The sequence below is a fragment of the Procambarus clarkii genome, chromosome 11, assembly GCF_040958095.1.
Source record: "Procambarus clarkii isolate CNS0578487 chromosome 11, FALCON_Pclarkii_2.0, whole genome shotgun sequence".
Classification (NCBI taxonomy): Eukaryota; Metazoa; Arthropoda; class Malacostraca; order Decapoda; family Cambaridae; genus Procambarus; species Procambarus clarkii.
Genome location: NC_091160.1, coordinates 47,074,575 through 47,099,143, shown reverse-complemented (window position 1 = coordinate 47,099,143; position 24,569 = coordinate 47,074,575). Strand labels below are relative to the sequence as shown.

General features: G+C 39.2%; 1 protein-coding gene across 5 annotated transcripts in view; it reads left to right on the top strand.

Moving 5' to 3' along the window:
- LOC123758423 (uncharacterized) overlaps positions 1–24,569 on the top strand; it is a 188,117-nt gene that overhangs the window by 94,888 nt on the left and 68,660 nt on the right. For 2 of the 5 annotated variants that reach the window (XM_045742826.2, XM_045742821.2), the window contains exon 1: positions 11,973–12,264. The exons of the other annotated variants lie outside the window; for them this stretch is intronic. The gene's annotated coding sequence lies outside the window, so the exon portion shown is untranslated. Of the gene's footprint in view, positions 1–11,972; positions 12,265–24,569 lie in introns of those variants that run through there. 5 annotated transcript variants of the gene reach the window in all.

Genomic DNA, 24,569 nt, shown 5'->3' with positions numbered 1-24,569 from the left:
TGTGCAGTGACTTAATATCTAACATATTCAAAGATTTGAGTAAGGGTACCGAGTGATGTCTGGGGCCAGAGTTTGATATTGTCCTAATAGCACCTTTGCGTTGGGTAATTAGAGGACGTAGATAATTTTGGGTAGTAGAACCCCAAGCACAAATACCATAATTGAGATAAGGATAGATGAGAGAGTAATAGAGCGTCACCAGGGCAGGGCGAGGTACATAATATCTGATCTTAGAAAGAATGCCAACAGTTTTAGAAACTTTTTTTGATATATTTAGAATGTGTCCCTGGAAATTCAGCTTGTTATCGATGAGGACACCAAGGAATTTACCATCTACTTTGTTACTAATTTGGATATTGTTTATTCTTAGATTAGTTTGATCTGTGGATTTATTACCAAAGAAAATATAGGAGGTTTTATCAGTGTTAAGGGTGAGTTTGTTAGCAGTTAGCCAAAGATGGACTTTATTTAGTTCAGTATTCACTGTAACATTCAGAGCAAGAGGGTCAGGACTGGAGAAAATGAAGGTTGTGTCATCAGCAAATAAAATTTGTTTGAGGTGTTGAGAGGCATTAGGAAGGTCATTAATGTAGATGAGAAAGAGGAGAGGGCCAAGTATGCTGCCCTGCGGAACACCAATGTTGATGGGTAGGGTGGAAGAAATGGAATTATTCACAGAAACATACTGGAGCCTGTCAGTAAGCTAAGATTGAAGGTATTGGAGGGCGTGACCTCTGACTCTATATTGATGTAATTTAAGAAGAAGGTTTTGGTGGTTGACAGTGTCAAAAGCCTTACGTAGGTCAACAAATAACCCAACAGGAAACTCATTTTTATCAAGAGCTGCATGTATCAAGTTAATCATACTAATCAGTGCGTCGTTAGTGTTTTTTAGGGTCTGAAGTTTTTTGGGTCCGGCAAGAGCTAACTCTATTACGTTTGGCTAGATAAGAGTACAGCTGCTTGTAGCTTTTCAAATATTTTTGACAAGGTTGGCAGAATTGATATAGGTCTAAAATTGTTGACATCAGTGAGATCACCGCATTTATGGACTGGAGTTACTCTCGTTTTTTTTTTAGAATATCTGGAAAGGTTTGGAGTTCAAGTTAATTTAGAGTTAGCTAGGTCAGTCAAACCACACTGGGTGAGAAATGTTTTGAGAGCATCCTCATTTGAGATTGTAAACATTTTATCTGAAGGAGTTTTTCCTCACTTTTAGGGAAATGGTTCCTTATGATTCTAAACTGTACAACGACCTTACTATGAGAATTAATACTGTACGTTTCTCAACCAGTTTAAAAAGATGAAAAAGAGAGAAACTAAGAAATATACAATTGACATCTTGTAACCAATTTTACTAATATTTCCTCATCCTTATGTCAACCTGTTTTTTACTGTTGTCAACATTAAATACTATATTTGTGCTGTTGCTAAAAACTTCAGATTATTAAATATCACATAAAAAGTACTTGTGGTCGTTCTTGTACCCATTATCGATATACACTTATCTGTGTAGTTAGCTTAATATAGCTTATCAAGCAATCTGTTATCATCTACAAAGGATACATGCAGGTTAATCCAGCTAAATAGACTGTAATTTACTTAGTTAAATGAATTTTCTGAGCTTAAAGGGTACACGCCTGGTATGAGGACTTTTAATAATAATAAATTCATAGTATATATAGTAATATACAAAATGGTAAATATTATAAAGGGGGCCACTGTAATTAAATTAAAATTAGATATAGTAATAAATATTATAAATAATTACTAAATTTCATATTTGGCCCTTTATAATATTTATAGTAATTTGCAAAAAAACTTACATTAAAGTTACAAGTAAAACTTAAGTAATTAAACTTACAAGTAGAACTTAAGAAATATAGTTTCATAACAGATAATAATAATAATAATAATAATTTTTATTTAGGCAAAGGTACATACATAAAGAGATTTTACAAAGTTTGTTGGCTTTATAGATAGAGCTAGTACATACAATGCCTAAAGCCACTATTACGCAAAGCGTTTCGGGCAGAAACGTACCTCAGATGTAAATCAAATCCTAAATCCAAATCTAAATCAAATCCTAAAGCAGATGTACCTCAAACCCATGTACCTTCTTGTATATATATAAATATATAAATAAATAAATAAATAAATAGATATGATAACTAATGTATATAACTAAGTAACTTACATAAAGAACATAATAGTAAATAACAAAGTAATAAAGTAAGTAAAAAAATTTACAGGTACATTGTAAGAAAGTATAAAAATACATTACACCTTTACAAGTTTTATTACACCATTACATCTTTATAAAAATACATTGTAAGAAAGTACAAAAATGCATTGTAAGATAGAATAAAAAAAATATATTGCATAAGAAATTTGATAAAACAGAAATTTGATAAAAAAAAGTAGGTACATTAAAGTAAATTTAAGAGTTAACAACAGGTACATTTTAGTATAATTTGAGGATTATTGCAGGATATTATGTAGCAAACTATGTGTATAACAAGATATGAGATAACAGCAATGATTACAATAGTGAAGTTGTATGGCATAGGTACATACACTTGGGAACTGGGTAGCACTAGATACAGTGCGAGTTTAAAGCACTAGGAAGAAATTATGAAGATGAAATTAGGCACTTTTTGGTTTTATTTTTGAATGAGCCAAAAGTTGGACAGTTTTTCAATGCGTTAGGGAGTGAGTTCCATAGACCAGTTTCCTTTATTTGCATAGAGTGTTTACACAGATTAAATTTGACTCTGGGGATAATGAAGGCGTTCCTGGCACCATATCCTCATTCCCTGGCCGGGCGAGGTGTAAGGCCTAACAAAGCTTGATTTGATTGTTGCCGCCGGAGGCGGCTAGTTTATTGTGCTCCCCATACTCATCCTGTGAGCGGTAGCGCAAAAGCATTACAGAGGGCACAAAAGGTCTTTATCAGACCTCATCTTAGATTATTACATAAACAATCTCTTCAATCCTTCACACCTTATGTGTATTATACATATATAAAACGCTAAACTATAATGCCAATCCTGATCTCAAAAGCTTCATAGAAGGTTGTATCAGAACCCATGAGCATCACACCAGAAATAAATACAGTTTTGATATTCCTAGAGTACGACTTAATCAAACTAGAAATGCTCTACAAATCAAGGGGCCCAGAATGTGGAATGACCTTCCCAACCATGTTAAAGACTGTACCTCTCTCAACCAGTTTAAGTTAAAAGCGAAGCTATACCTAATAAATTCCCTGTAACCTACCTTACCCTTCTATTGTCAACCAATGTCTGTTTTTTTCTTTAAAGAGCGCTGTTTGTCGACATAATTGTATTTGTGCTGCTTTTTCATCTATGTTTTCATTTCTTGTTTTCATTCTACTCATTATGTTCAATTAGTATTAAGCTTGTCATTTAAGTTTATCATGCCCGAAACGCTTTGCGTAATAGTGGCTTTAGGCATTGTATGTACTAGCTATACCTATAAGTTAAACAATCCTTGTAAATATTTATTGTATGCATGTACCTTACCTAAATAAAAATTGTATTGTATTGTATTGTCTTATAGATACAATGTCAGCTAGTTACAGAGAAAGTCTTATTACAAGAACTACATATTTACAGTAAGTCATCATACATTAATGGTAGGTCTTGTCGTTAACACATAATAGTTTGGCCAATGGGGATATTACAGAGTCATAGGGGAGCTTCTGTTTATTATTAGTCCTCACAATACACTACTTGTTTCTGAATATCATATGTCGTTCATCTACTGGAAGCAAAATGTGGGTACAGTGCAAGGATTTCAGGTAATTTATCCCTGGTAATAAGATAGGTTGCCATATCATACAGAGTGAGCTTAGATTTATCTCTAAAAGGCTCAATTTTACAACAATCCAAGATATAGTGTTCGAGTGTGTGTCCCTGCCTATGTCCACACACTTTACACTTTACTTCATCTAGATCCCTATACAAGCCGAACTGCCAGAGATACTTGTAGCCAAGTCTTATACGAGCTGTGACAACATCTGTTAGTCTACTGACTTTGTTACTTGCCCCATACACATGTTTTACTTCACACATTTCATTGTGATGAACAATGGACCTACTAGTTCCAGTTTGCACTGTTCTACTTTCTTCAAATCCATCCAGGAGTTCTCATCTAATGACACTTTTAAGGGACCTATTTGATAACTCAAGATTAAAGCTGTAGTTGATAAAGCCACATCCCCCGGTGAGGATGGTATCACTTATGACATATTGCGTCTACTTCTTTTAGTACCAGTTTAGTATCACTCTGCTTGAGCTGTATAATTGAGCTATGTTACTGGGGAACTTCCTATCTCTTGGACCAACAGTATAATCATTCCAATTCCCAAGACAAATCAAGAGAATGCTTTCCGCCCAATTTCCCTTACTAGCTGTATTTGCAAAACATTCGAGAGAATGGTCCTAAACCGTCTCCTCCATAGAATAAGAACCATGCTATATATATATATAGCATGGTTCCAGATATATGGCTTCATGCATGGAAGGAGTGTGCATCATTGCATCACCACCTTTCTTACCCTGCACACTGAAAAGTCATATACCACCTTCCTAGATCTTAAGTCTGCCTTTGATATTGCAAATCGACATGTTATCTTGAGTGACCTTGCAAGAATGAATATTGGTGGTCGGCTTCTTTGTTGGATCAGGGGTTACTTATCCAACAAGAAGTCATCTCTATTCTTCCAGGGGCATAGGAGTGTAACAAGAGACTTTGAACTAGGTACCCCGCAGGGAGGTGTCCTCAGTCCTACCTTATTTAATATGTTAATATTAAATACTTAATACTTCATACTAAACTCTGTACCGAGCAAACCCAACGTCCACATCATTAGCTATGCTGATGATATAATGATACACACCACTGGGTATGCTAACACGCAGAACACTCTTAACTCTGTATTAGACTCATGTCAGGACCTAGGTTTAATTATCTCAGCAGAGAAAACAGAGATACAACAAAGAAAGCTTGGAGGGCTTGAACAATTGCAGGACGAAGCTTTGAGGATAATCCTTGGGTGCCCTCGTACTACAAAAATACTTAATATGAGAAATGAACTTAATATTCCGAGCGTAGTTGATCGTGTTACTGAAATTAACTGTCAAATTGGGTTAAAAATGCTTAGACTACCTCATCCTAACCCTTGCACAGAAGCCCTCCAAAATTTCTTTATTGAAGGTCAGCATTGTTCCAGATGGATAACGAAAACTGAAACTGAACTCAGAATGTATCAAGTTTATAATTTGTACCAAGAGAGACAACAACGGCACTTTCCTGCACCGTGGGAGGTTACATTCTTTCCAATTTTAATCCCTCCCCTTTCCACCCATGAAGCAAATTAGAGATCAGCCCAAGCTTCGTCTTGAGGCAAAGCTCAACGCCGTAAGCCATATTGATGCTCTGTCCACAGAGCATTCTCTCTCTCAAATCATATACACTGATGATTCCCTACACCGCCTCACGGGTGCTGCTGGAAGTGCAGTTGTTCTGACAATGGGCGATGGCTTGTACTTTGAGTGGGAAATCCGTATAAACAACTGGGCCTCTACCCTTCAGACCAAACTATTTGCCATGCTCCTTGCACTGAAATGTATACACGTCTCCAAACTTGATACATTATTTGTAAGTGACACTTTATCGTCCTTAATTGCTCTCAAGTCTTCAAGATATAACTGTAACATGCTCGTGTTCGAAGCTAGACACAAATACAACAAAATTATTAATGATGGTAACAGTCCATTTCATGTGGTCTCCATCTCAAGTTGGGCTCCGAATGCATGATAGAGCTGATAAGTTAGCCAAAGAATCTGCCTTTAAAGGAGCCGTTGAGTGTAACCTTGGATTGTCAATGAGCAATCTGAGAGCAGCAGTACACCGAGAACTTCAACAAGATCTTGTAGATCTGAGGCAAAGTGAAATCGACACCACTAATTCCATCTATCATCATACTATCATGCAAGAGGAGCCACACATCTATGGATCATTAAAATAAAATCAGCAGACTTCTAGATGTTACTACTGCTCGGCTTACACTCGGTTACAAGTATCTCTGAAAATTCTCATTATCTGCCGATGTAGACCTGACCAAATGTAAACTGTGTCAACAAAATTATCCGCACACCCTCCGTCACTATGTGATGGAGTGCGAAAAGATACGTGAATTCAGAAATAATTCTATAACGAATGTTCCAACGATGTGTAAATAATTAATTAAAAATGATCTGCTACCAGAATTTTAGCCAAATATCCCCAGTTTGCTAACTGTAGGTAGTAACTGAGTGATTGTAACCTATCCACCGCTGCCCACTGGATGGGGGGCGGTGTGCAGGACAAACATATCAATTGTGACACTAGCTCTCCACATATGTCAGTTGCCTATTTTAGAAACTGTACTTGTGGTCGATCTCGAACCCATTGTTGATGTGACGACTTATACTGAATTTTGTAACTAGCTCATCAAGATTGTAACTTGCTTAGCTAAATAAATTATGGAGTTCAGTCCCTGAGCCCATTATGTGCCTCTGTAACCCTTTCCACCACCGCCCGCAAGATGGGTATAGGGTGCATAATAAATGAACTAAACTAAACTGGGGATATCAAAGAGATATTTATTTCTGGTGTGGTGATGTAATGACCGCTTACCCTGTCGTAATAACCGCGGCCTCTATTGTAATAACCCAATGTTCCCCAGTATTAATCCTGTTATCTTGTGATCTCTCAAGATACAGGATTAATACTGGGGAACATTGGGTTATTACAATAGAGGCCGCGATTATTACGACAGGGTAAGCGGTCATTACAGTGAGAATGTGTTCTATTACATCTGTCCAAGAAGAGTTTCGGAACAGGGTTTGTACTTAAGAAAAGGGTTTTGTAAATGTAATTGGCACAAGAGAATGTATGGAGTGAGGTTATGTTTAGCATGTTTAAGGATTTAAACAGGAGGGTTGAGTGTTGTCTGAAAACTGAGTTTGTTATTGTTCTGATAACAGATTTTTGCTGGGTCATGATGGGCTTGAGGTAGTTTGCAGAGGTTGAACCCCATGCACAGATTCCATAAGTAAGATAGGGGTAGATAAGTGTATAATAGAGTGAGAGGAGAGCAGAGTTATGTACATAATATCTGATATTAGAGAGTACACCAACTGTTTTTGAGACTTTCTTGGTTATGTGTTGTATGTGGGTGCTGAAGTTGAGTATCTTGTCTAAGTATAGGCCAAGGAACTTTCCATCATTTTTATTGTTGATGATAACATTGTCTATCCATAGCTGAATTGCTTTCGTTGATTTGCTTCCAAACAAGATGTAGTAGGTCTTTTCTATGTTTAGTGTGAGTTTGTTTGTAGACATCCGTAAGTGAACTTTTTTTTTTTTAGTTCATTGTTTACAACATTATTTTGTGTGTGTGTTGGGGTCTGAGTAGATGAGGGTAGTATCGTCAGCAAATAATATAGGTGTAAGAATGTTGGAAACATTAGGCAGATCATTGATGTATATAATAAATAGGAGAGGCTCTAGGATGCTGCCCTGTGGCACCCCTACGGTTAGTGGTAGAGTGGGAGAGGTTATATCATTGATGGCTACACATTGGTGTCTGTCACTAAGATAGGATCGGATATAGTTCAGGGCAAGGCCTCGGATTCCATAATGGTGGAGTTTAAGTAAGAGGTAGTTATGGTTAACAGTATCAAAGCCCTTTCTCAGGTCAATGAAGAGTCCAATCGGAAACTCACTTTAGTCAAGGGCTGAGTAGATTAAGTCAAGCAGACTAACAATTGCAACATTGGTACTCTTTTTGGGAGCGGAAGCCAAACTGACGGGGACTTAGTATGTTGGATTTTACAAGATAGGAGTAGAGCTGTTTGTAAATAATTTTTTTCGAATATTTTTTATAATATTGGTAGATTTGATATTGGTCTGTAACTGTTTATGTCTACCGGATTGCCTCCTTTAGGAACTGGTGTTACTCTTGCTTTTCTAAGGATATCAGGGAAGGTTTGACACTAGAGATTTGTTGAACAGCAAAGCTATAAGTGGCGCAAGGACATGCGAGACACTCTTGTATACCATGGACGGTATTTCACTAATGTTCCCAGCTTTGGTTTTTAGTGAGTGAATGATGGACACAACATCTGACGGGCTGATCGGTGAGAGAAGAGAGTTTGGGTAGCTGCCTGAAAGATATGTGGTAACATGTGTCTGAGTCTATGGGATTTTTCGGGCAAGGTTAGCACCAGCTGATGAAAAGAAGCTATTAAGTTCAGTTGCTGTTTCAAGATCTGTTGCAGGTGTATAACCATCCTTGGAGATTTTTGTCTGGTTATGTGAATGTTTTTTAGACCCTAGGATGTTAGAGATGGCTCTCCATGTGCTTTTCATGTTGCCTTTTGCTTCTTTGAATCTAGTCTCATAATAGGAGAGTTTTGCTTTTCTTATTATACTGGTAAGCACTGACGAGTTCCTCTGAACTTCTTCCTTTGCAACTAGGCCAATCCTATTTTTTTTTTTTTTCATGTTTCTTGTCGATTGCTTTGAGTATGCCACTTGTGAGCCAGGGATTATTTAACCTTTTGTCAGTTACTTGCTTGGTGAGGAGAGGACAATGCTTGGTGAGGAGAGGACAATGCTTGGTGAGGAGAGGACAATGCTTGGTGAGGAGAGGACAATGAGTGTTGTAAAGGCTTACAATTTTGGAAAGGAAGAGACTAGTTAATGAATTTATATATCCTGATTATTATTAAATTCAGATTCCCAGTTTATGTTGTAGAGTGCATTTGTGAGATTGCCTATTGCTGCTTCACTGTGTAACCTAATGGTAAGTTTCTGGTTAGCTGGTGGTGTTATGTCCATCTTTACTACGAGGAAGGTAGGATAGTGGTCAGTTGTTCTGTCAGTGACTATACCAGATGTAAGGGAAGCCGTTAAGTTAGTCCCTAACTGATCCAAGGTAGTCGCAGATGTTTGAGTGACTCGGGTGGGCTTGGTGATTGTGGGGATGAGCATACAGGAGTTCATGCTGTTTAGGAAATAGTCGACTTGAGGGCTATTTTGTTGACGCAGGTCATTATTGAAGTCTCCTCCCAGAATGATGTAATTTTTGTTGAGGTTGTTGTTTATGATAAGATTCCTTAGGTTATCTGAGAATGCAGCTATGTTAGTATTAGGAAATCTATAGATGCTCCAATAGTCAAGGAGGATTTAAGGGATTTAATTGAAAATTGAGCAAAAGTATATTCTCAGTAGTCATCTCTATCACTAATTACACTATTGCAGATAAAGGTATCTTGGTAGTATATAGCTGTGCCACCACCTTTTTTTGTTAGGCTTACAGTTGTGAATGGCTTTATAACCAGCTAAGTTGTAAAGTTGGATATGGTCTTTACTTAGCTACGTTTCTGTTAAAATAATGAACGATAGTTTAGTACCTAGTGCTGTGAGTAGTGAATTTATAACATAAAAATGTTTACCAAGTGATCTGACATTTTGGTTGAAAACTGATACACAAGTGTTATTTTGGAGTTTGTTTTTTGTCTGGTGAGCTGTGTGGTGCCTGCTGTAGTGATTATCAATGTCCTGGTTTGTATAAATTTGCGACACAAGATTTAGTTCAATATCAGCTTGCATGTGGATGCCATGTAGTCAAGGCACAATAAGGTGTAGTCAAGGCACAATAAGGTGTAGTCAAGGCACAATAAGGTGTAGTCAAGGCACAATAAGGTGTAGTCAAGGCACAATAAGGTGTAGTCAAGGCACAATAAGGTGTAGTCAAGGCACAATAAGGTGTAGTCAAGGCACAATAAGGTGTAGTCAAGGCACAATAAGGTGTAGTCAAGGCACAATAAGGTAAGTAATTCCAGAGCAGTAAAATACTAAATCTGCTAAATATATAAAAAATTATTGTAAAAAAAGAGAAAAAAATGCAAATTACACATAATAGAAACAAGTAAAGTAAAATGAAGATCACTGAACTGAGACAGTAATAGTAAATAATACAGTAAGTGACAAATAAAAAATGAACAAATAAACAATTTAAAATGGTGGGATAAACAAGAGAAAAACAATAACAAAAACAGACAGAACAAAATATCAGATTTAAAAACCTTTAGAAAAGAAAGGCAGAGCTGTAGTACATTTTAGTTGTTAGATGAAACTATAATTTATTATCTGGTTAATGAGCTGTTATCGCACAGTCATCGAGGAAACACCTGAGGTGCGCCTCAGTGGGTATTTCATAGGTTTTCCCAGTGTCAGTTTTCTTAGTTAGAATTTTACCACCTCTTATAAAACTGTTTGATTAATCCAATGGATTTTTTACGGACTTCACGCAGTTTAAAGAAGAGACTTTGTCTGTACCTGGTCAGACAGACCAACCGGGCTGTGGTGGGTATGTGGGCCTGCGGGCAGCTCCAAGCAACAGCCTGGTGGACCAAACTCTCACAAGTCAAGCCTGGCCTCGGGCCGGGCTTGGGGAGTAGAAGAACTCCCAGAACCCCATCAACCAGGTATATGTGGGCCTGCGGGCAGCTCCAAGCAACAGCCTGGTGGACCAAACTCTCACAAGTCAAGCCTGGCCTCGGGCCGGGCTTGTGGAGTAGAAGAACTCCCAGAACCCCATCAACCAGGTATATGTGGGCCTGCGGGCCGCTCCAAGCAACAGCCTGGTGGACCAAACTCTCACAAGTCAAGCCTGGCCTCAGGCCGGGCTTGGGGAGTAGAAGAACTCCCAGAACCCCATCAACCAGGTATATGTGGGCCTGCGGGCAGCTCCAAGCAACAGCCTCGTGGACCAAACTCTTACAAGTCAAGCCTGGCCTCGGACCGGGATTGGGGAGTAGAAGAACTCCCAGAACCCCATCAACCAGGTATATGTGGGCCTGCGGGCCGTTCCAAGCAACAGCCTGGTGGACCAAACTCTCACAAGTCAAGCCTGGCCTCAGGCCGGGCTTGGGGAGTAGAAGAACTCCCAGAACCCCATCAACCAGGTATATGTGGGCCTGCGGGCAGCTCCAAGCAACAGCCTCGTGGACCAAACTCTTACAAGTCAAGCCTGGCCTCGGACCGGGATTGGGGAGTAGAAGAACTCCCAGAACCCCATCAACCAGGTATATGTGGGCCTGCGGGCCGCTCCAAGCAACAGCCTGGTGGACCAAACTCTCACAAGTCAAGCCTGGCCTCGGGCCGGGATTGGGGAGTAGAAGAACTCCCAGAACCCCATCAACCAGGTATATGTGGGCCTGCGGGCCGCTCCAAGCAACAGCCTGGTGGACCAAACTCTCACAAGTCAAGCCTGGCCTCGGGCCGGGCTTGGGGAGTAGAAAAGCTCCCAGAACCCCATCAACCAGGTACCTGGTCAGGGATTTATTCACATAAACAGAGATTAGAGACTGCAGTTCTAATAAGGTCAGACTTGCGGGAGCAGCTATCTAATTTCACACGAATTCTTCTGTTAGTTGACTTGCATGTGCCTACAATGCACCTTTCCCGTAACTCATATTGTGCAGAGAGAAATTAAACCTTATAAGCTTTACATTGGCTTGTAATTAAGATGTAGATGAGGTAGGGTAGTTTAACTAAGCTATGCAGTTACGTCTACTGCCAGAAGTGGAACCGATCACTTTGGGGAGTTCCGGAGGAGCACCAACAGCCGTCGGGTCAGCTGGCGCAGAACCCCCCCAACCCTGGACCTGACAGGCTCAGTGGACAGCGCCGCGGAATCGTAGTCCTGAGGTTCCGGGTTCGATCCCGGTGGAGGCGGAAACAATTGGGCAGAGTTTCTTTCACCCTGGTGTACTGTTCACCTAGCAGTAAATAGGTACCTCGGAGTTATACAGCTGCTACGGGCTGCTTCCTGGGGGTGTGTAACAAAAAGGAGGCCTCGTCGAGGACAGGGCCTTGGGGACGCTAAGCCCCGAAATCATCTCAAGATAACCCGAAGGGCAAGAGGCAGCTGGAGCCCCGTCACGGGGGTGGCAGGATGGGGTTCCGGCGGGACTCCCGCCTGACGTAGGTGTTGAGACCCTCACTCCTCCACCTCCCCACCGCCTTGATGGTCTCGGTCTTGAGGTTGTCCGTGTGCATTAGCGTAGCCCTACCAATTCGGAAGGAGTGCAGCGCATAATTTTCCTTCGTGATGCCCAGTGCCCCTAGTGAGGTGTGAAGCATCCTAGCGTTCTGCATGCACTGTGCTTGCAGGAGGAGAAGGTGAGTATGGCATTACTGGAGAGCTGAAGTTGTTCCAGGCGGAGTGTGTGCTGACCTCCTGCGGCATGCACAGCCTCCCCAGCACGGAGGCAAGCGTGGTAAGCTAAAGCGAAGAGCGCATTATACCAGTGTTTCTCATAGCTAGTGCTACAGGGGCTTCCTAGTGCGGCCAACAGGTTGTGCAGGAGTTTAAGAGTGATGGGCAGGCGTGGAGTAGTGCGTGTGGCCTGTGTTCCGGGCTCCCTTGAGTAGTTGCACTACCAGGAAGGAACGAGAGGGGTCTTTCCTTCCGTGCAACTTGAGCATGAAGTCTGCCGTTCCAGAGTAGTCCATCTCAGGGAGATGAAGGAGGACCTGCAATACAAACGAATAACACAAGAATTACGAATTACACGTCTTTAGTGCTTTCCTGCCCGAAACGCTTTGCGTAATAGTGGCTTTAGGCATTGTATGATGTATGCATGTATGTATGTATGTATGTATGTATGTATGTATGTATGTATGTATGTATGTATGTATGTATGTATGTATGTATGTATGTATGTATGTATGTAAATAAGAGGCAGGAGTTTGTTGACATGCAAGTGGAGTGTACTGCGGCAATAAGGCTTCAATAACACGCATCGTCGAAAATAATTATATATAGAAAACTTAGAATAAGCACATTAGAAGAGATTACCATTAGAATGTGTGACAGGGAAATTGCAAAATTAGGAATTTCAAAAAGTTCTCAATAATTGCTCAATGATAACAGAATTCATCAACCATTTTGAATAAGAAATTGACTGAGGAAGTCTACTAAACTGACAGATGTAAATCATTAAATATTAACAAACTACATGAGAAGAATTTATTATTTCTGTTCATAATAACCTAGGAAGTTCTGTACTAAGGTTACCAGCAGTAACAACTCACTGTAAACGTGTAAAGGAAACCCAAAAGAGGACTATTACACAAGAGTAGTGTGTAATATATGAGGCAACCAGGAATAATGCCAAAGAAATGCATTATAAATATATGTGTAACAAATTGTATTTTTGCTGTTTTTCTGCCATGTTCCCCCATTTTTATTTTTATATTCTCTCAACACATTTTATACTTTAATCTCAATTACTATTAAGTTTTAGTCTTAAGTGTTTTTCCTGCCCTAAACGCTTTGCGTAATAGTGGCTTAAGGCATTGTATGTACTAGCTCTATCTATAAAGTCATCAATATTTGTATCACCCCTTGTATGTATGTACTTTACCTGAATAAACATTTTATTTATTTATTTATTTATTTATTTATTTATATATATATATACAAGAAGGTACATTGGGTTTGTGAGAATACATTGGATAGTACAGTATTTACATTCTTGTAAAGCCACTAGTACGCGCAGCGTTTCGGGCAGGTCCTTAATCTAGCAGATAATTTTAAGTAGGTAATTTCAATCAGAATTGATTTGAGTTTTGAAATTTGAAATGCCAAAGGCATTGCACTGAAGCATGAAGCATGAGAGCGTTAATACCCCCTCTGTAAAAGAGGTAATATTTTGCCAAAATGAAAACCTTAATATTTGCGTAGGGAAAAGCAAAGTAGAAAAGTGCTGGTCCCAATGGAGCGTTAAGAGAAGGTAAGGAAAAGCGGCAGCGCAACTACAGAGAATGTAAGGGAAACTAAAACATAGTCCCGCCAAACACACACCGAAACTACGACGTTGGTACAACGTTCGAACAAGTTTTAACACCTCCTAACCATTAATAACAACCAATATAGCAAGTTGTAACAACGTTCTAATACGTCATAAACACGTTAAGCCAAGATGTAACAACTTTATTACAAGTTGTAACAAGCGGAAAATAGAGACAGTTACGGTTTGTGTTTACAGGGGTAAGCCTCTGCAGATAAATGAAGGTACCAATAAAGCAGAACCATGAACTGCAGGAAATGTAGCCCCCTCACACCTCCCAACCCGAAGGGGAAGGAAAGGACACTCAGGACACTATAGTGCTGCTGATAAAAGGAACAAGGAAGAAATGCATAAACTTAAGCAGTAGAGAGACAAGGGAAGACTAAAATGCGCATACATGCTGCAGTTAACCAGAGAGAACTAAATTGCTGGATAACTATACTGCAGTTAAAATAAGCTAATACCTTGTTTTAAAAAGGAGGGAATTATAGATTCTAGATTAATACTCAGTTAAGTAAGAGAAGATAAAATTGCTGAAAATGTTGTAAAAGAGAGAGAATAAACCTGCAGATAATAAGCGGATCTAAATCAAAATCAAAATCAAATGTTTATTCAGGTAAAAGAACATATATACAAGATGAGTTACAATCATAATGTTGGATTTATAGATAGAGTTAGTGCATACCTAAAGCCGCCAGTACGCTCAGCGTTTCGGGCAAAGTGTGGGGAAAAAACCCACCTAGACTTCGCTTAATACTAATTTATTTATTTATTTATTTACTAGCTGTACCCGGCCACTTGTTGCTGTGGCTCAGCAACGCATGTGTGTTGCTGAGCCACAGCAACCTACCCCTGTCCCTTAGTCCTCCCCACTATTTCCCCTTCCCCCGTCCCCTCTTTCTTCCAACCATTCCCACTCCCCCGTCCCCTCGTCCTCCCAACCAATCCCATTCCCCAATCCCATTGTCCTCCCACCATTACCCACTCCGCCATCCCCTCGCCCTCCCTACCATTTCCCCCTACCCTGTCCCCTCTTCCTCCCCACCATCCCCCTCTCCCCCTGTCCCCTTGTCCTCCCCACTATTCTCCATTTCCCCGTTCCCTCGTCCCCACCATCCCCAACTCCCCCATTCACTCGTCCTATGCAGCATTACCTCCCACCCGAGTACCCTCATTTACCCCACCATCCCCCATTCCCTTCCCCTCGTCCTCCCCACTCCTCCATCCGATGCATTCCCAAATGATCTGATCTGATTTTCTTATCATCAGTAAATTGGGAACATCAAATGATCTGATGTTCCCATCACTGAAAAATAAGAAGAACAGTTAAAAAAAAACGAAATGAAAACCAATGAAAAAAAAATAAAAAATAAACTATACACACGAAATGAACGGTATGGTAAACAACACAGCTCAACTCCAATGACGGTATGGTAAACAACACAGCTCAACTCCAATGACGGTATGGTAAACAACACAGCTCAACTCCAATGACGGTATGGTAAACAACACAGCTCAACTCCAATGACGGTATGGTAAACAACACAGCTCAACTCCAATGACGGTATGGTAAACAACACAGCTCAACTCCAATGACGGTATGGTAAACAACACAGCTCAACTCCAATGACGGTATGGTAAACAACACAGCTCAACTCCAATGACGGTATGGTAAACAACACAGCTCAACTCCAATGACGGTATGGTAAACAACACAGCTCAACTCCAATGACGGTATGGTAAACAACACAGCTCAACTCCAATGACGGTATGGTAAACAACACAGCTCAACTCCAATGACGGTATGGTAAACAACACAGCTCAACTCCAATGACGGTATGGTAAACAACACAGCTCAACTCCAATGACGGTATGGTAAACAACACAGCTCAACTCCAATGACGGTATGGTAAACAACACAGCTCAACTCCAATGACGGTATGGTAAACAACACAGCTCAACTCCAATGACGGTATGGTAAACAACACAGCTCAACTCCAATGACGGTATGGTAAACAACACAGCTCAACTCCAATGACGGTATGGTAAACAACACAGCTCAACTCCAATGACGGTATGGTAAACAACACAGCTCAACTCCAATGACGGTATGGTAAACAACACAGCTCAACTATAATGACGGTATGGTAAACAACACAGCTCAACTCCAATGACGGTATGGTAAACAACACAGCTCAACTCCAATGACGGTATGGTAAACAACACAGCTCAACTCCAATGACGGTATGGTAAACAACACAGCTCAACTCCAATGACGGTATGGTAAACAACACAGCTCAACTCCAATGACGGTATGGTAAACAACACAGCTCAACTCCAATGACGGTATGGTAAACAACACAGCTCAACTCCAATGACGGTATGGTAAACAACACAGCTCAACTCCAATGACGGTATGGTAAACAACACAGCTCAACTATAATGACGGTATGGTAAACAACACAGCTCAACTCCAATGACGGTATGGTAAACAACACAGCTCAACTCCAATGACGGTATGGTAAACAACACAGCTCAACTCCAATGACGGTATGGTAAACAACACAGCTCAACTCCAATGACGGTATGGTAAACAACACAGCTCAACTCCAATGACGGTATGGTAAACAACACAGCTCAACTCCAATGACGGTATGGTAAACAACACAGCTCAACTCCAATGCAATGTCACACAAAATAATTAAATCAAAATGAAAATAAATCGAAATATATGAAAATTCAATTTATCCATGCAATTGGAAACATTGAAATGGAATTGTAACATATTTAGTATTGCGAATGTTGCTCTTACGTGCAACAGATGGCGCTGTTTAAAAAAAAGCATGTTTTTACCTGTCACAGATGTGGCATCTATATAGTAGGTATATAAAAACAAGCGTACATTGAAATGGAACGTTGTGTCAAAATTTCAAGGCAGTCGGTGAAGAACTTTCGGAGATTACAGCGTGTGTTTCTCTTACGTCCAACAGATGGCACTGTTTTTTTAAAAACGCATGTTTTCTCCTGTCACAGGTGAGGCATGTATGTAGTAAGTATATAAAAATACTCGCCTTTTTGAACGCAACGTTGTGTCAAAATTTCAAAGCAATCCGTAAAGAGGTTCCAAAGATTTCCTCCACATGAAAAACACAGTTTTTCCAAAAAAGCATGTTTTTTCCCGTCACAGACGTGACATCTATATAGTTTGTATATAAAAACCTGCTCTGATCCGAATTGAACGTTGTGTGAAAATTTCAAAGCAATTGGTGAAGAACTTTCGGAGATTAGCGATTTTGAACAAACAAACATTTCCATTTTTATTTATATAGATTAGCAGTACCCGGCCACGCGTTGCTGTGACTCAGCAATGCATGTGCGTTGAGGAACCACAGCAACCTTTCCTATCCCCTAGTCCTCCCCACCATTCCCCCTCACCCGTCCCCTCGTCCTCCCCACCATTCTCCACTCCACCGTCCCCTCGTCCTCTCCACCATTCTCCACTCGCCCATCCCCTCTTCCTTCCCACCATGCCCCACTCCCCTGTCCCTTTGTCCTCCCCACTATTCTCCATTCCACCATCCCCTCGTCCCCACCATCCCAAACTCCTCTGTCCCCTCTTACTTCCCCATCATTACCCCCTCCTTTGTCCCCTCGTGCTCTCCACCATCTCTCACTTCCGTCCCCTCGTCATCCCCACCATTCCCCACTCCCTCGTCCGACGCCTTCCCAAATAGTCTGATGTTCCCATCAGAAAATTGGGAACATCAAGTAATCTGATGTTCCCATCACTGAAATATAAGAAAAACAGTACAAAATGAAATGAAAATATGAAAAAGTAAAAAAATAAACTATACTCACGAAATAAACGGTATGGTAAACAACACAGGTCAATCCCAATGCAATTTACACAAAATAATTACATCAAAATGAAAATAAATCGAAATCTATGAAAATAAAATTTATCAATGCAATCGGAAACATTCAAATGGAATTCGTGACATATTTAGTATAGCGTGCAAGTTGCTATTATGTGCAACAGATGGCGCTGTTGTTCAAAAACGCATGTTTTTACCTGTCACAGAGGTGGCATCTATATAGTAGGTAAATAAAAAGACGCGCATATTCGAATGGCACGTTGTGTCAGAATTTCAAAGCAATCGGTAAAGAGGTTTCGAAGATTTCTCTCACATGAAAAATACATGAAAAACACAGTTTAAAAAAAAAAACTTGTTTTTTCCGTCACAGACGTGACACCAATATAGTATGTATATAAAAATCTGCTCGGATGCGAATGGAACATTGTGTGAAAATTTCAAAGCAATTGGTGAAGAACTTTCGGAGGTTAGCGATTTTGAACAAACGAACATTTCCATTTTTATTTATATACATTTATTTATTTATTTATTTATTTATTTATTTATTTATTTATTTATTTATTTATTTATTTACTTATTTATTTATTTATTTATTTATATACAAGAAGGTACATTGGGGTTAACAGAGAACATAGAAATTAAGTTGATTTTACATTCTTGTAAAGCCACTAGCACGCATAGCGTTTCGGGCAAGTCCTTAAACTAACAGATAATTCTTAGATAATTCACAGTAAAATTGACAAAAAAAATGTTTACAGGTACTTTACAGCTTTACTTTACAGGTACAGATAATTTTAAGTAGAATAATTACAGTAAAATTGAAAAAAATTACAGGTACATTGCAAGAAATTTTGACACAAAAGCAGATTAGAATAACAATACACAATAATGAACAAGGATTAATAGGTACATTACGATAACATTTCATAGTTATACATTGGTTCACTGAAGTACAATATGAGGATCATTTCAAGTAATAATGCAGTAGTATATGCACTCAAAACTATGAAAATGAAAATAGGTTCTTTTTGGTTTTATTTTTGAATAAGGTAAAAGTTGGACAGCTTTTCAATTCAATAGGGAGTGAGTTCCATAGACTGGGTCCCTTTATTTGCATAGAGTGTTTACACAGATTAGGTTTGACTCTGGGGATATCAAAGAGATATTTATGTCTGGTGTGGTGAGTATGTGTTCTATTACATCTGTCCAGGAAAAGTTTCCGAACAGGGTTAGCACTTAAGAAAAGGGTTTTATAAGTGTAATTGACACAAGAGAATGTATGGAGTGAATTTATGTTTAGGAATTTAAACAGGGGAGCTGTGTGTTGTCTGAAAGCAGAGTTTGTTATTGTCCTGATAGCAGATTTTTGCTGGGTGATGATGGGCTTGAGGTAGTTTGCAGAGGTTGAATCCCAAGCACAGATTCCATAAGTAAGATAGGGTATAATAGGGTATTATAAGTGTATAATAGAGTGAGAGGAGAGCAGAGTTGTGTACATAATATCTGATCTTAGCGAGTATACCAACTGTTTTAGAAACCTTTTTAGTTATGTGTTGTATGTGGGTGCTGAAGTTGAGTCTCTTGTCTAAGTATAGGCCAAGGAACTTTCCATCATTTTTATTGCTAATGTTAACATTGTCTATCTGAAGCTGAATTGCATTTGTTGATTTGCTTCCAAATAAGATGTAGTAGGTCTTTTCTATGTTTAGTGTGAGTTTCTTGGTCGACATCCACAAGTGAACATTTTTTAATTCATTGTTTACAACATTATTTAATATGAGGGGGTTGTGGTCAGAGTAGATGAGGGTAGTATCATCAGCAAACAATATAGGTTTAAGCATGTTAGAGACATAGGCAGATCATTGATGTATATAAGAAATAGGAGAGGTTTTAGGATGCTGCCCTGTGGCACCCCTACGGTTAGTGGTAGAGTGGGAGAGGTTATATCATTGATGGCTACATATTGGTGTCTGTCACTAAGATAGGATCGGATATAGTTCAGGGCAAAGCTTCGGATTCCATAATGACGGAGTTTAAGTAAGAGGTAGTTATGGTTAACAGTATCAAAGGCCTTTCTCAGGTCAATGAAGAGTCCAATCGGAAACTCACTTTTGTCAAGGGCTGAGTAGATTAAATCAAGCAGACTAACAATTGCATCATTGGTACTCATTTTGGGAGCGGAAGCCAAACTGACAGGGACTTAGTATGTTGGATTTTACGAGATAGGAGTAGAGCTGTTTGTAAATAATTTTTTTCAAATATTATTGATAATATAGTAGATTTGATATTGTTCTGTAATTATTTATGTCTGTCGTGTTACCTCCTTTATGAACTGGCGATACTTTTGCTTTTTTTTAGGATATCAGGGACGGAATGACACTCTTGAGATATGTTAATGTTGAACAGCAATGTTATGGGCGGCGCAAGGACATGGGAGGCACTCTTCTATACCATGGACGGTATTTCACTAATGTTCCCAGCTTTGGTTTTTTGTGAGTGAATGATGGACACAACATCTGTAGGGCTGACCGGTGAGAGGAGAAGAGAGTTTGGGTAGCTGCCTGAAAGATATGTGGTAACATGTGTCTGAGTCTGTGGGATTTTTCAGGCAAGGTTTGCACCAATCGACGAAAAGAAGCTATAAAATTCAGTTGCTGTTTCAAGATCTGTTGCAGGTGTTGCTAACTTGAGAGCTAGTTTGTTGCCCTAGGTCAATATTGAAGTCACTTCCCAGAACTATGTGATTTTTGTTGAGGTTGTTGTTTATGATAGTTGAGATTAAAGTATAAATTGTGTTTAAAAAATTGTAAAAAGGGGGGGGGGAAGTGGCAGAAATCAGCAATTATGCAGCTTGGTCAACAAACAGTATTGTTTGAAAATAGCAAGACATGGGTTGACATTTAGGGGGTAAGGTAGGTTACATGGAGTTTGTTACATGGAGCTGCCCGAAACGCTGCGCGTACTAGTGGCTTTACAAGAGTGTAAATACTGTCCTATCCAATGTATTCTCACAAACCCAATGTACCTTCTTGTATATATATAAATAAATAAATAAATAAATAAATATTAGGTAGTACTTGTTTTTCTCTTAAACTGGTTGAGAAAGGTACAGCTTTTGACATGATTAGGAAGGTCATTCCACATTCTGGGTCCCTTGATTTGTAGAGCATTTCTAGTTTGGTTAAGTCGCACTCTTGGAATATCATATAGGTATTTGTTTCTGGTGTGGTGCCCATGGGTTCTGTTACAACCTTCTAGGAAGTGTTTAAGGTCAGGATTGGCATTACAGTTCAGAGTTTTAAATATATAGAGTACACATGAGAGAATGTGCAGTGACTTAATCACTGCAAATCACAGTGATCTAACACATTCAAAGATTTAAGTAAGGGTACCGAATGCTCTCTGGGGCCAGAGTTTGATATTGTCCTAATAGCAGCTTTGTGTTGAGTAATTAGAGGACGTAAATGATTTTGGGTAGTAGAACCCCAAGCACAAATACCATAGTTGAGATAAGGATAGATGCGAGAGTAATAGAGCTTCACCAAGGCAGGGCGAGGAACATAATATCTGATCTTAGAAAGAATGCCAACAGTTTTAGAAACTTTTTTTTGCTATATTTAGAACGTGTCCCTGGAAATTCAACTTGTTATCGATGAGGACACTAAGGAATTTACCATCTACTTTGTTACTAATTTGGATATTGTTTATTCTTAGATTAATTTGATCTGAGGATTTATTACCAAACAGAATATAGAAAGTTTTGTCAACGTTAAGAATGAGTTTTTTAGCAATTAGCCAAATATGAACTTTATTTAGTTCAGTATTCGTTGAGACATATAGAGCAAGAAGGTCAGGACTGGAGAAAATGAAGGTTGTGTCATCAGCAAATAAAGTTGGTTTGAGGTGTTGAGAGGCATTTGGAAGGTCATTAATGTAGATGAGAAAGAGGAGAGGGGCCAAGTATGCTACCCTGAGGAACACCAATGTTGATGGGTAGGGTGGGAGAAATGGAATTATTAACAGAAACATACTGGAGCCTGTCAGTAAGGTAAGATTGAAGGTATTGGAGGGCGTGACCTCTAACTCTATAATGATGTAATTTAATTAAGAAAAAGGTTTTGGTGGTTGACAGTGTCAAAAGCCTTACGTAGGTCAATACGTACTTGATATTTTCATCAAGAGCTGAATGTATCAAGTTAATCATACTAATAAGTGCATCGTTAGTGCTTTTTTTGGGTCTGAAGCCATATTGGCAAGAGCTAAGTATTTTGAGCTTGGCTAGATAAGAGTAAAGCTGCTTGTAGATTAGCTTTTCAAAATATTTTGACAAGGTTGGCAGAATTGACATAGGTCTGAAATTGTTGACATCAGTGAGATCACCACATTTATGGACTGGGGTTACTCTCGCTTTTCTTTTTAGAATATCTGGAAAGGTTTGCAGTTCAAGTGACTTGTTGTAGAGCAATGCAATGGCAGGAGCTAGAAATATGGAGTCTTTTTTGTAAATTAGAGTTGGTATCTCAACAGGGGCACTTGACTTTGTTTTAAGAAAAAGGATTATCTCATTAACATCAGTGGAATTAGCAGGAGTTAGGTACAGAGACTCTGGATTGTTACCTGTAAGGTAGTTCTTAACGTTAGTTAGGGAGGATGGAATAATATTAGCAAGGGATGTCACAATAGATGAGAAGAACCTATTGAATTCATTTGCAGTATCAGAGGCTGAAAGCAGACCATCGTTATTGGACAGGAGTATTTTTTTTTATTCAAAATCTTTTTTGATCCTAATATTTGGGAAATAGTGCTCCATGTTTTCTTAATGTTGCCCTTAATTTGGGTAAATTTATTTTCGTAGTATTTTATTTTGGCTCTTCTAATTATTTTAGACAGCATTGATGAGTAAATCTTTGAAAATTCTTTTGAGACGATTCCTAATCTATACTTCTTCTCAAGGTCATGTTTTTTTATTAATAGATTTAAGTATCCCCTTTGTAAGCCAAGGATTGTTTAGCCTTTTAGTTGTGACTTGTTTCGTTAGCATAGATCAGTGGGTGTAATAGAGGCTCAAAGTTTTCTGAAGAAATGTTTGTACTGCTTTAGTTTTAGTAAGTTAGTTTAGTTCAATTATTATGCACCCCATACCCATCCTGTAGGCGGTAGTGGAAAGGGTTACAGAGGCACATAATGGGCTCAGGGACTGAACCCCACAATTCATATAGCTAAGCAAGTTACAATCTTGATGAGCTAGTTACAAAATTCAATATACGTCGTCACGTCAACAATGGGTTCGAGATTGACCACAAGTACAGTTGCTAAATTAAGCAACTGACATATGTGGAGAGCTAGTGTCACAATTGATACGTTTGTCCTGTACACCGCCCCCCATCCAGTGGGCAGCGGTGGATAGGTTACAGTCACTTAGTTACTACCTACAGTTAGCAAACTGGGGATATTTGGCTAAGATTTCTGGTAGCAGATCATTTTGAATAAAATATATACACATCGTTGGAACATTGGTTATAGAATTGTCTCTGAATTCACGCATCTTTTCGCACTCCATCACATAGTGACGGAGGGTGTGCGAATAATTTTGTTGACACAGTTTACATTTGGTCAGGTCTACATCGGCAGATAATGAGAATTTTCAGAGGTACTTGTAACCAAGTGTAAGCCGAGCAGTAGTAACATCTAGAGGTCTACTACCCAATTCAGTCTCTCAGTTGATATTAGCAGCAGCTATGAAGTTGTTTATAGAAGTGTCATTGTGCAGCCTAAAGCTTATCTTCCATGTATCTAGAGGTGGTTTGTTAACGCTGGTTAGGAGAAATGTGGGGTAATGGTCTGTGGTCCTATCAATGATTATCCCTGAAGTAAGTGGAGAGGTTATGTTGGTCCAGATGTGGTCAAGAGCAGAGGCAGTACTATCAGTGATTCTAGTAGGTCTAGTGATGAAGGGTATTAGGAAGCAGGAATTCATACAGTTGAGGAAACTAACAGCAGAAGGGTTATCAAGCTCGTAGAGGTCAGTATTAAAGTCCCCCAAAATTATTTGACGGTTTTGTTCAGTTTGTTATCTAGTATTAGATGTAAAAAGTTAGAATTAAATTCAGACACATCATTGTTAGGAATTCTGTAAACTGCTCCCACAGTCAGGACAGCCTCGCCACCCTTGAGTCTGAAGCAGGCAAGGATATAGTCTCCACGGGAGTCTCTAGTTTTAATTACTTTTAAGCATGTCAGTTCTTGGTGGTAGTAAAGAGCAGTGCCACCACCTCTCTGAATATGTCGACAGTTGTGAATTGCTTAATAGTTTGATAAGTTGAAGAGTTGAGTAGTATCCTCTTTTAACCACGTTTCCGTAAGCACAACAAAAGAGAATTTGTTATCAACTGTTTGAATTAGGGCATTAACATCATCAAAGTGTTTACTTAGAGATCTTACATTCAAGTTTATTTCAGAAACATTGTGATTATATGTTAATACATTGTTTACATTATGTGCTGTATAATACCTGCAATTTTGATCATTAATGTGATGATTGTCATAGATACTAGATAAGAGGTTTCGTTCTGGGTCTATACTAGTTTGCATAAGAGGGCTGTTTGACGGTAAAAAAGTAGCCATGAAAAGTTCTAGATATAAATTTATACAAAACTATACAAAAAAGAGGTAGATTGCCTTAAGGTACTCTCAGGTACACTGAAAGTAATAATTTGCACTAAGAGACACAGGCAAAGCCAAGGTACAATGGAGCAAA